The sequence below is a fragment of the Lycorma delicatula genome, chromosome 1 (genome assembly GCF_047948215.1).
Source record: "Lycorma delicatula isolate Av1 chromosome 1, ASM4794821v1, whole genome shotgun sequence".
Classification (NCBI taxonomy): domain Eukaryota; kingdom Metazoa; phylum Arthropoda; class Insecta; order Hemiptera; family Fulgoridae; genus Lycorma; species Lycorma delicatula.
In genome coordinates, this window is record NC_134455.1 from 71,476,944 (window position 1) to 71,490,452 (window position 13,509).

Consider the following 13,509-nt stretch of genomic DNA (forward strand, 5'->3'; position numbering starts at 1 on the left):
AGCTGAAAATTAATCAAGTAAAAATATATTTTAAAAGAAAAAAGAATTTTGAAAAACAACTTTAAGAGTATTTATTAAATTAACAAAAAACTACTATGATTAAGTAATATAAATTTAAATGAAATTCCTAAAGTTTTCACACAAATATTCGCAATTTGGATCTGCAAAGGCAAAAAAAAATAAATAAAAATACTGATTTTAACAGTGATGTTTTATTAACATAATTTAAATATCGACAAAATTTAAAAAGTTTTGAATTTTTTAAAAAGACATTACCGAAATTCTTTGTTTTTTATGAGTAAGAATTGTGTACTTAATACAAAAATTTTATTAAACAATTTAATATTTGTGATGGCAATTTAGAGGGGGTGGGGAATTTGTGTTATGGATCCTTCCAACAAAAACCATTTTTTGCTACCTTTTATTTTGTTATAATTGAATAATATACAGAGTGTATCATGAAGTTGTCCCTAAACTTTCATAACTTATTCTACTCCTGAAAATAATGTAAAAAGTTCATATAAACAAATGTCCTAAAATAATTCGTTTGCGAGTTCGGCTAGTGAAAGATTTTGTTAGGATTTCTTCTACCCCGATCATATGAGGTCGTACTGAAATTTCTAGAATGTTAATTAAGAATCAGAATTAGTGATTTCTTATGGTTTTTGTTCTGACAATTTAAGTAAAATAGATCCCAGAACATTATCCGTTGTCATTTTTGAGAAATACAGATTGAAAACCAATAAATTGAGGTGAAAAGCCCTTTTGTTATGATTGACTATAATTTTATTAAATGGGTTAATAAACACTTAAAATGATTAAGCAAACGTTGTAGAGAATTTAATTTTAAATAGAATGATGTAAGATAACTTGAATATCACAAAAAAAAGTTCGAAAAATTCAATTTTTATTTAGAAATAGTAAATAACTACATTTGTCAGAAAAGTACTTATTTAATGTAAAAAAAAAAACAAAAAAACAATGTTTTTTGATGTGAAAAATTAGTAAAAAAAAATTATTGTTAAAAATTACTGTTAAAAAAAAAACAGCTGAAAATTATACAAAAATTACTTAGATAATAATGTTTTTGTTAATGACAAAAAAAAAACGATAAATTATTTGAAAATTTATTGTTTCAAAGTTGGCAATAAAATAGCAGCAGCTGAACAACAACGTGCATTACTGTATTAGAGTTTAAATCCTTCTGCAAGATGCATTAAATATATCGGGTACTGCGAACTGTGCTGCCCTTAGAAAAGGTTTTTCTGTGAATTTAGTTTAAACGTGATCGGTTTGTCATTGAAGTATGCTGTATTTATTTATAACAAGAGAAAAACACTGATATGATTTTCATTTTAAGTGTATGTAATGTTAGTACACAACCGATACATTCTGTTTATTAACTATTTTGATAAGAACAGTAATATAAATCAATAATTGCATTTCTAACGTGGTGTATTACCATAATTTAGTATTTTTTTAATCTTTAAAATTATACTTATTTTGTATTAGATTATTTTAAAATTATTAATAATATATTTCAACTGGTTTCCCAAACAACAAATCATTATGTCTTAAATATATTTATTTCATGTCGTCATCTTCATCGGTTTCTTACCTTGTTTTTGTTTTTTTTTTTTGAGGTTTTTAGGGGCATCGACTACTTTGGTCATTAGCCCCATCGCACTTCAAAAAAAAAATAAAAAAAGGTTCAATGATTCACATTCTCCTAAATCAAAAATTGTTCAAAAATTTACATTTTCCTATAACTTCGAATCCAAAATATTACTTCCTAGGCTTTCCTTTCGGCCATCCTTTCTTGCACCGTTTTTCCATTCTGCGAACGGCCTCAACTTCCGATGACAGTGTGTCTGAGACCTCGGACATGGCATCGTCTTCTCTTTCTATGCCAATGACGTTCGCCGGCTTACATCAGGTGATGAAAGCTTCATTGGTGCTGTTAACATCGTTGCAATTGAATCTAAACTAGCAAGCGATGCACTTTCCGCAGCCGATGAGCTGGATTCTATCTCTACTGCAGTGCTGGGTCTAGCTGAAGTAGATGCTCTCACCGAAGCTGTTCTTTGAGCTTTTGGAGCCTCCATTGTTGCAGTTTTTATATCACCTGCGTTTGGTGCTTTTTCAATAATAACTTGCACCTGCATTTCGGTAAACTCGGATTTTCTTGTCACAATTTCTTTAGGCTTGTGACTAGTCGATGGAGTGATCTGTTTCTCTTTGTCAGATAAGTCAAGATTTTTAATTTTTACGCTAGTTGGTGGCTTTACGATCGCAGATTTGGCTGGTTTTTTAAACGGCGCTGGTGAGTCTCTCATGTCAACGGCGTCAGTCCGGGGATGAGCCGTCTCATCTTTAATTTCTTTTCTCTGATGAGTCGACTCAATCTTTGAATCAATGATTCTTTCAATCATTGTCGCAAGACTTGGTGCCATCGTGTTAAGCAATTGCTCCACATTAATTTTAGATGTGGAAGGTGCAGCCGCTGCTTCTGCATAAGAAGACGATGGTCGTGGTGTACGCTGATTAAAAATTTTCTTCGCTTCAGGATAACTGACCTTCTGAAGCGTTTTAACTTCCTGAATGGCTGTTTCTAATTTATATGTAGGGCAGTTCCTTGAACGACAGTTGTGATGCCCTTTACAGTTAACGAAGATTGGAGGGTCTTTACATGGGTCTCCCTCATGTGTTTTCTCTCCACATATACATATTTCCTGCGCTTCACATTTAGCTGCTGTGTGTCCGAATCGTTGACACTTAAAACATATCATCGGTTACGGAATGAAAGCTCGTACATCAAGCCGATGGATGCCAGCTCGTTCCTTTTCAGGAAGGTTCGGCCTATTAAATGTTAAAACATGCGAGGCCGAAGGAACAACTTCACCATTTCTTCGCATGGTTAGTCTGCGACACTGAGTCACTCCCTGACTCCACATTTCTTGTACAATTTCTTCTTCTGTACAAGTAAGAACAACAACTCCTCTGGATGAGTTAAGTGTGCTATGCGGTTGGACAGAAACCGCAAATTCACCGATCTTCTTCAACGCCTGAACTTTTTGGCTTTCCATGTCGTTGATGGTTTCGACATGCAATCCATTAAAAGTTTTACGAATTTCCTTGACAGGACCACCGGCACAATTAGTAATTTCTCTTGCGATTAAGAATGGACTAACTTTTTGAAAGTTTCCATTCTTCTTTGTAATAATTAAAAATCTTGGTTTGGGAGCAATGTTTCCAAATAACGACTTTCTCAATTTCCTACTGATTTTGTCAGCACCTCTCTTGATTTTAACTGACTCCTTGCTCTTTTTCCTCTTCGCTTGTGGCGAATTGGAGGTTTCTAAACAAGGGTGTTTACGTGCACCCTCTGCTACGTTAGTTTGTTCAATATTCATAACGTTTATCCCTTCTGTAGCAAGGCTAGCCGCCGGGGTACACCCCCACTCCAGGGCTACTAACCTTGAAGGTCCGATCCGGTTCTCCGGTGGAACCGGCATATGTCCTGGCAGAGAGCGGATGCGCAATCTCTGCACTGACTCCAGGTTCCTACTCACCGAAGCTTTCAGAGCTCCCATGCACCGACATACATGGGCACCATTGCTGTATGCTTGCCATCGCAGGGGGCATGTGGACAACGGAAGGGTCTCCGTTACACCTGCAATAACATTGACCCTGGACGCCACATCGCCAGCTCTAAGTTTGGTATGTGTCCACTTCCTAATCAATTAATTGTTCATATCCTGCAGGTAGCCGAAAATTCCAATCCATGTGAGGACCTGAAGGTGGAAACAGGTCAAAAGAAAAGCATATCTGAGGAATTTACTCGGAGCCCCGTTAGCATTGTACATAAGTACAGCTGTTACCGCCCTGGACGTGGAACGTAGATGTTGTGTTCCGGACGTGGGGATTACCTACCTCAGGGCTCTTACCTTGTTAAAATAACCACTGTTATCTTAAAGCCGCTGTATAATTCGAAGTCATCCGTCTCCATATTTTTGAAGAATGAAGTTCTGAGTTTATTCTTTACTATTTTATCTTTAAATCAGTGGCGGAGCTAGGCTACTTATACGGATCGCAAACTTGTCAACACCTTACTATAATGGTACACTTTAAAACACCAACGTATTAATATCACTTAGATTTGAGTAATGATCACATATAATATCTTAATAATAATACTACTGACTTGATCTTAAATATATTACACATAATTTTTAGGGTTTGATTCAACAATGCAAATGAAATACTTGCAAAACACCATTAAGGGAGTTGGCGGATGCGTATTTTAGTGCGTATTGTAAATTAAACTTGACTAGCATATACCATTCACCAGAACTGAATTTCATACAAGACTATATTGTTATGAGGATCAGTATTGTACTCACTAATAGTAAAATTATAAAAAAAAATCTGAATTTTTATCAATCCAAATATTCGTTTCGATTTAAAAATACTTTAATATCACATTTAACCACATAAATAACATGAAATTTATTAATGTATAATTTCTTACATACGCAACCGAATGATTAATATTCTTAAAATATTTTCATTAACATAATAATTATACTCATAAAAATTAAAATAATAATAATACAGTATTTTGTAGGTGAATAAAAAGTATTAATATTTATTTGTTTTTGTTAGAATAGATGCTGAAAATGCTCTCTATCTGCTCCTACATAAGCCTTAACATGTTTCTACGTATTAGTTGCTACTTTTCGGATGGTAACTGAACTTATGCAGGACAATACGTCTACCATGTTGTGCTTCAGTTGTTCTTATAGACGTTATCCCTTGATGTCCCCAAACAAAAAAGTTGGGGGAATTAAATTTGACTATCTAGGCGGTCACACTTCACGATAAATGATGTGTTTCCCAAAGAACTCTCATTATCATTATGCTATTTGCTATTTACGCCGTTATACAGTCTTGCTGCAGTCAGCAGTCTCTTCAGCCTTTAAAAGCGCCATGAATTACATGATTATGCCCTGGTAACGCTCATCTATTATCTTTTTCGTGAAAAAGGCTGGAGCTACAATTCTTTTTCGCGAAATCGCAAACCAAACTCCAACATTCTGTAAATGTAACTCATGGGTGTCACGGATAATGTGAGGGATTTCTGAAATCCAGTGTATGTCCTTCTAGCTGTTTACGTAGCCACTTAGGTAAATCTATTAGGGTAGAAAACATAATCCAACACCCTAACACTGCTGCGAATAAAACGCAAAAACCATTGACACTAATGTAGACTTTTTCCTTTATCGGGTTCACGAAGCTGATGCACTATATGAATGGGATAAGGATAAAGTGTCAGTTTCTTTGTTGCTTTGCGAACACTCCCGTAAGACATTGCGGTTTGTTGACAAATTTTTTGTGTCTAATTTCTTGGTGAAAGTAACAAGGATATGCGAATACTAAGGACGCATCACCTAAATCCGTAGGTCTGCCGAACCGTTTACATTCATTCTCACTACCAGTTTCTCTAAAAAGAGTGAGTACACGTAAAATCATTGATTTATTAATATTAAGTACCTGCGATTCAGGAAAAGCTACCTACCCTAAAGTCTTTCTGACATTTAAACATGACTGCGATTTAAATAACGTTCAACAATTAACGCACCTTGATCCTGAGAGAAACGCATGTTTGTACGCTCACAGCTTACTTACCATTGTCATCAAGAAAAAGGGAAATTGGTTGGCTATCGCGTACAACCTTCCTACAACAAGGTCACTAGTTATCAACGCACACATTCCCGCTGGCAAATAAACTAAATTTCCCTCCGTAATATGTTTTCGAATTTAGAGCTGCATATCTTTTGGCTCACTCTATTATGTTCTTTTGTTATAAAAGAGGGGGAATCGACAGCTATGGTCATTAACCACGTGGAAATTAGTAGCAAATGAAATGATGCCATATCTGACCGAGATTCAAACCTGGGATTTCCGCACAAAATTTCGAGATGCTACCTACTCAACCATGGAGATCAGCTACATTATGTTATTACTCCTTTAATTTTTATTTTAGCACCATTAAAATTTTTGTCTTCCTACTTTGTTATTCAGCAAATGTACTGATAATAACGTAAAAAAAAGATAAGCTGTTTTCTGTTCAACTGAGATTATACTAAAATATGAAAGCCTCAAATGGCCCAGATTTAGAAAAATTTCGTTCAACCGATATGCAAATTTTCAAATAGTGCAAATTGTCTTAGTTTCCTAGTCAAGGTTTTGGCATTTTGGCTGTTTGGAGAAGAGTTAGAAAATTCTATTTCAATTATGAATTTCAAAAACATCAACGACGACGCATTCATGCAAAACTTCTTGGTCGATTTCAGCCGCTAGCAGTTGTCTTCTCAGTCACACGATTTCAATGATATCTTCTTTGGAAAATTCAATGAACGTTTTTATGAAATATGATGAAAGAATATGCATACCTTCAGTAAGTTCAGAACAACTTTCAGCAAAATGACATCCCGTTGAAGATATATCTTATTGATTGCAACGCCAAAAATTTGGCAGTGTTTCAAATATACTTATTAAGAATTTATTACCGTGAAACATGTATCCAGTCAAGTTTACCCTTCTTTGTTCAAACAAGCTTTTAAAGGGGCCTGTTTTCATTCACTACATCAAGAACTCGTTCTTTACTTTTTCTATCCATGCAACTTCCTCTCATTAGTTTCCTCCTGATATTTTCAGTGCCTATATCCTCTTCTTTTTTATTTTCTAAAAAGATTCAGTAAATTTCTTACAATAGTGACAAAATGAAATGACAACTGAAAACAGAATGCAATATAAATATAATTTCAAAGTACAATATTCTAAATCATGGGAAAATATGACTAACATAAAAAAATTGCAAGAAGAAAAATTTCGCCATTAGGATTCAAGATACCTCATCAAATGATAGACATTGTGTAATAAAATATTTATTTATTTCTTATATTTTATATAAGTATAAATACACAATTAAAAAATAGTAATACATTAATTAATCATCATCTCTGAACCGAAAAACATGAAAATGTATTTCCATTAACACAAAGTCAAAAGTTTCTTGTTTTGGAAATTATTCATTGATTACATTATTACTCCGAGTTAATCTATTTAACCTGAACAAAAACTGTACTCGACATCCTAAATTATAAACATTTAGAAATGGATGGGACGTACGATTGTGGTTTCTGTTACGTACAATAGATTTACCAAGCCTAATACGGCCCTATTATTGATTTTACATTACAAGAAACTTCATCACTTAAATTACAATCATGGAGCTTGTATTACATTGTTTTGTTTCTTATAATAGTTTTCCATTAATGTTTTTATTTAACCGTTTTCATATTTCGTTATTTTATAAATGCTTTTATTTTTATTGTTTATAAAGTTTATATAAAACCTTCACGGTAAAAACTATTCGTAAAATAATAAAAGCTGCATTAGATTTATTAGAATACTAGGATACTTTAAGTAATTATTTTACTTAAAAACTGTAATCAATTTCATAATTAATTAATAATTCTTTATGAACTTAATGTACAAGTCGACCTTATGCTGTTAATTCTTTAGTGTGTTTTCCAAAAATCTACTTTACAAATTTCTGGAAGTAATAGTTAATAATCAATATTTTCTCCCCCCACCCAAAAAAAAAAACACGTAATAATAAATAAATATCTGACCCTTTCGGTATTAAAACCGGCGAAAGACAAGAAGATGGACTTTCCCCACACTCTTCAACTGTGCCCTAGTGGAATCCGACTAGGATTCACTTGATCCACTATGGATCAACATCCATACTGGAATCCGACTTGAAACAAAAAACAAGTTGTTAAAATGAATTGTTTAGTCCTCAAACGACATGGTCCTACTAGCTGAAACATGGGGTGAAGGTAAACGAACATAATCTAGAACTTGAAATTCAAATAATGAAAATAGGCCTCAAAATCTCTTTCGAAAATATCAAAATAATGACAAATGACAAAAACCCACCAAGACACTTTGAAATTGGGGAACAAAAGATAGAAGCAGTCAAAGAATTTAGATATCTCCAAGAATGGATCAGCTGGAATGCCCTCGAGAAAAAGGCAATGGAAACCAGAAGAAACAACTCCACCTAACCTTTCAACTCACCGAAAACAACTATGACAAAAAATTAAGAAATACTGAAGAATTAAGAGTTACTGAAAATTTATAACTTAAATAATTTTAATAACACCTGTGAACTACTAACAGCTGGACCTCTTGAAATTATTATTATATAAACAAAAAAGAATATAAGAAAAGAGTTACTTATTAAAATTGTCATAGAGTACAACTAATACAAAACAACCCTGTTGAAATTGGAAAAGCCACTAAAAACATTGTTCGTCGGGCTCAGTACTGCAGCGGAGAACATTTTCAGCAGTGTAAATTGTTTGTAAGTTGGTTTTATGGGTTTTGTTAATTTTTTATAGTATTTAGTTCGTTTGCTTTGAAATATTGAAATTTTTTCGTTTCATACCCAGTAAGAAAATACCAAAAATTGATATGACTTATTTTTAATTAACTTCGAAATTTATTTAGTTTCTATTGATTTTATTCATACCCAGAACACAATTCTCTACAATTTTTGTTTAAAATATTTTTGTTTTTATTACCCATTTAATCATTTAATTTCACGCCAAACATAAAATAATGTTTATGGACCCCAATATTTTGTTTTTTACATCAGATTGCCTGAAAATACTAATATACAGTTGCGGGACTTATTTTTTTTTCATCATTTTAGATCAAATTTCGTATAAAACCATTAAGTTTATCCCTTCATTTGCGTCCTAATAATTACAGTTTGGCTTAGGTTTAGTGAAGATTAGAAATCAGGACGAAATCTTTCACCAACTAACGCTAACAAAGGATTTTTGAACTTATTTTATATGATTTTTCTTCTTTACTCTTACTAGCAGAACACGTTTCGAAAGTTCTTCATTCTTTATGAATCATTCTGTACACATGAATTTATTTATATTACATATTTTACTTTTAGGATTTTAAGTATATATATATATGTGTGTGTGTGTGTGTGTGTGTGTGTGTGTGTGTGTATGTATATTTTTTATGGATAAAAATATCTATATACGTCTAACCCACCGCTTAATAGTCGAATGGTAGCGTCTTCGTCTGTCATTTGGAGGATCTAATTCGGATCAAGCATTCAATTCCAACTTCAATGTAATTCTGCAAATTTATATTTCGAATTCACTCACTTTACCTATCACTTATTCAGTTTACTCACTTGGTATCAATTTATGCATCTAGCCGTTAAAATCTTGCCACATCCATTTCCTTACCTTTGAATAAAAGTGGAATAAAACAGATGATAAAAGAAGAAAAATTTCTTAGTCCATTGAACATGAAGATATCTAAGGAATGTGAAAATAAAGTAGTTGATGTATCCAACATATTAAAATTCTATTTAGTGTATACGGAAACCATTTACGACGTAATTACTGGGGAAAAAGGTTACGTAAGTCATAAATGTAGCAATTAAGCTTACATAAATATTGTAAATGTTGTAATTGAAGCAACGTGTACGTTGCTTCAATTACTGATTTTGTGCTTTTTTTATTAAAGTAAAAATAGTAAAACTATTTAATCGTATTAACTTCGACTTTATCTATGTTTTATATTTTACAGAAAATAATATCATTGAGTTAGGAGAAATAATTAAATAATTAGTTATGTACTGAATTATACAGTACAGATATACCTGATTAATGGTTATGTAAATTTATAACAATTAAAAATGATTCTAATTTAATTTTAATGTCTTTCTAAGTTCGATTTTAGGTCAAAATCTAAAACCTTGGGACTTTTTTTTTAAATAAATTTAATTAAAAAACCGCTGACAATAAAGTTATAAGATACACGGCTTTTTTCTCTCCCGTCACATCCGTCAAAACCCGTCACACGGCTTTTTTCTGATGCACGGTTTACACACAACTTTGTTTAAAATATTTATCATTTTATGTTACAATAAAATTTTTTGTTAATTTAATTCAATGATTCTAACAAGATCGCGCGCTCATACCGTATTTCAATCGCGCGAATGTGGCAGTACTAGCAGCCACTTCAAATACTTCTTTACACTTTAAATATTATTCATTTATTTAATTCTAAACGTGACGTCAAAACATAACAGGCGACTACAGCAGCTGTAGTGCTCCTTGTTGGGAGACCGGGGTATTATTGACGCAGTATACCCACTGAGGCATTTAAAGCCTCATTTATTTAAAGCATATTTTGGGATGGGTGGCGATTTAAAAAAAATATTTTTTGCAAATATTATTTTTTAATTGTTAACAAATGTACCTAAGAAAAATAAGACCTCAATCTCGAGATACTGAGGGTGACCTTGGTTTACAGCCTCAGCCCCTTGACCTTTTAAGTGGAAAATTTAATGGCATCAATTCCCTTTATATGGAAGTAGTCTGACCAAAATTGTCCAAAAGCAGTTCAGTACTTCTGGAGATATAAGGTGATTAAAGGGCGACACCGAACATACAAACGTACATACGAACACCAGGAAAATTTCAATCCGGTTTTTGGGTTTCTAAGGAGTCAAAACGTAAAGATCCGGTGAAAACCGCATACGCCCAAATTGGCCCAATTGCAATACTTTCCTTTCTAAAGCTAGAGAGCTCTGCTATAGGACTAGACGGGAAATTAAAAGTACACATAAATAAATAATAAACAGAATTATTTTTTAGTTTCTTATTTATTTAAGACATTTTATTTAACTTAATGAGAGTATGACTTTATTTAAAAAATTAATTGTATTTTTAGCCACAATAAAATTGTGATCAAAGTAAATTTGGTCTTAAATCTTAAAAAACCAAAATAAATTTGGTTTCTTCAACAAATTATTCTTGGAAAATATTTAACATTTAGAACCACATAAAATTATATATTTTCCAGTAAAATATAGAAAAATAATATTTTTTTAAAATTCATTTTATTAAATTTCCATCGTATTTTTATGTGTCTAAAGAGGATTTTTATCCTTATTCAATACAAAATTTAATTTTGAAACCTGAAAGTGGTTAAAAAGATCTGGATATCTACTTAATTATGTTTTTCAAAGCTTCAAGATTAAAATGATACTGCTGTATTAATAAAACCTATTTATTTGTAAATAAATTTAAAAAAGTATTTAAAATTGTTGCCCAAGTCAAGTAAAAAAAAATAAAACAATCCAAATCTTCTATCATCTCATACAGTGTAATGGATGAAATAACATACATTCCTAATTATAAATTTGAATTTTATCATCAAAGTTTAGCTATAAAACAGCTATACCAGTTAGTAGATATCATAGCCGATGATTTAGAAAGACAGAAATATGTATTACATATCTTCCTCAGCCCCTAGACAACGTCTAAATATTAGGCGCTATTGTCTATAAAAAGTTTAAATTGGAATTTAATACTCCTGGATTTCTAAGTTAACCTAATCTCAAATCCATTTTGAATACTTACTAATTTTTGGTCTGCCAAAGTCAGGTACTAAAAAAAATCATAGAAGCAAAAATCTTATAAGGAGAAATCCTTTCTTACTACACATTCAACTGCCGTCTATAGTTACAATTCAAATACCAAAAAATCATCTCAACGCCTCAAGACGTTTCCTACTCTTCACAAAATATTTCAACAAAGTTAAAAATTCGATTTTATAAAATGCAAGATTAAGAACAGTAACAAATAAATTAAAAAATATTCACTTTTTCATTTAAAGAATTTACTAGTTCGAGATTTTTTAATAATTGTTATATCCCTAATTAAATGAAAGTTAAATATTTTGATCACTTGGTAGGCAAGTGTCTAACATGGAACCAGTATAATTAAACAATAATGTTTAAATTAAACAAGTGGTTTAAATTTATGTTACTTAATCTGTGTAAATTAAAGTTTTCAATTAAAAAAATAAAAAATAATGAAAGAAAAGTGCCAAAATAACACACCTGTATGAACAAACATGATCCAATTATCTATTTAAGTTACTTGAACAGAGAAAAATTAGTTTCAGGTTTATTAGATTAAATACATAAATGCAAATCCATATTAATTAACGCTATTATCCTACATGAAATATTTCATTCATGCTCGTTAATTTTTATTGCAATTAAAACGAAAAATTAATAATTTTTTTTCATAATAATTGGAATTTTATTAGATTTCAAATACCTTAATAATAGATTTAATTTAATAAAACATTAAATAAAACTTTGAAAGTCACCATTCTGCATCTGATTAAGTTTACTTAAAAAAAAAGAGATGTTTGTTAAAATGGTGATACAGATTTAATTACATGGGTCTCTATAAAGTAAATGGAACCACCTATGATTAGATATCTTTGTTAATTTCAGTTTGTTTAACTGAATGGGAATGACTATATAATATTTTACAACAAAAAATAATTCAATTATAGTGAAGTTTCATTTGTTGCTGTAATTTTTATTATAAAAATTATTTATTTAAAAATGTTTGAATTCGTCTGTTTGTCCTATAAAAAAAATCTTAAAGTGAGTGCAACGATGATAAATTAAAATACAGTTGATTAAAAAAACTTAACAAATATAGAACAATATAAAAATTTATTTAGATAATTTACCGATTCGGTAGAGGTCTCATTTCATAGAAAAAAAAATCAAGTTTTGACTCATTTAGTCCCGAATTTCGCCACAAGCACTGTCACTAGTATTGTTAAAAATGGGCACATTTACTGGTGCGGAACGTGCTCGCTGTGTGTTTTGGTTTCATGATTTGCAGTCAGCAACTGCAGTTCAACGTAATTTTTGTAAAGAGTATGGTGGGGAGTCTCCAGGTAAGCATACAATTTACTCTTGGCATCAAACCTTGTTGAGGCAAGCTTATCTGTTAAAAATACAAAATCACCGGGACCCATATGACCCTGAAGCTGCTTTGGAACATCTCAGAGAAAGCTTCACACGTAGTCCGAAGAAATCAAATCGTGTGTATCACGTGAGACTGGCATTCCACAAACGACGGTTTGGTTCGATTACAGAAACCATTGCACTTGAAGCCGTACAAACTAACCGCGGTTCATCACATTACAGATGACGAAAAAGTTGCTCGGCTGCAGTTTTGTGTGGAAATGATGGATAAAATTGAAGATAACGGTACATTTTAGAAAATGCAATATTTAGTGATGATACAATAGTGTCAAGACGAACGCCTGTAACTGCCAAATATGGTGTAGGAAAACCCCTCATGAAAATCTTTAGCACTTTTGTAATAGCTCTAAAATCAATGTTTTTTGTGTTCTAAGCAAACAAAGACTGTAAGGCTCGTTCTTCTTTCAGGAGGCAACCGCAAATGGTATCGCAAATCTGGACATGCTTCAAATTTTTTCAATTTCTCAGTTAGACCATGATGATCAATATTGAGACCATTACTATCAACAAGAAGGATCACCTCACTACCGCCTAGAAGT

The 13,509-nt window shown here is 31.9% G+C and overlaps 1 protein-coding gene across 1 annotated transcript in view; it reads left to right on the plus strand.

Annotated features, from left to right (window-relative positions):
- Window positions 1-13,509, plus strand: part of LOC142319316 (suppressor of lurcher protein 1-like) — a 1,297,987-nt gene that overhangs the window by 35,866 nt on the left and 1,248,612 nt on the right. The gene's annotated exons all lie outside the window — the stretch shown is intronic.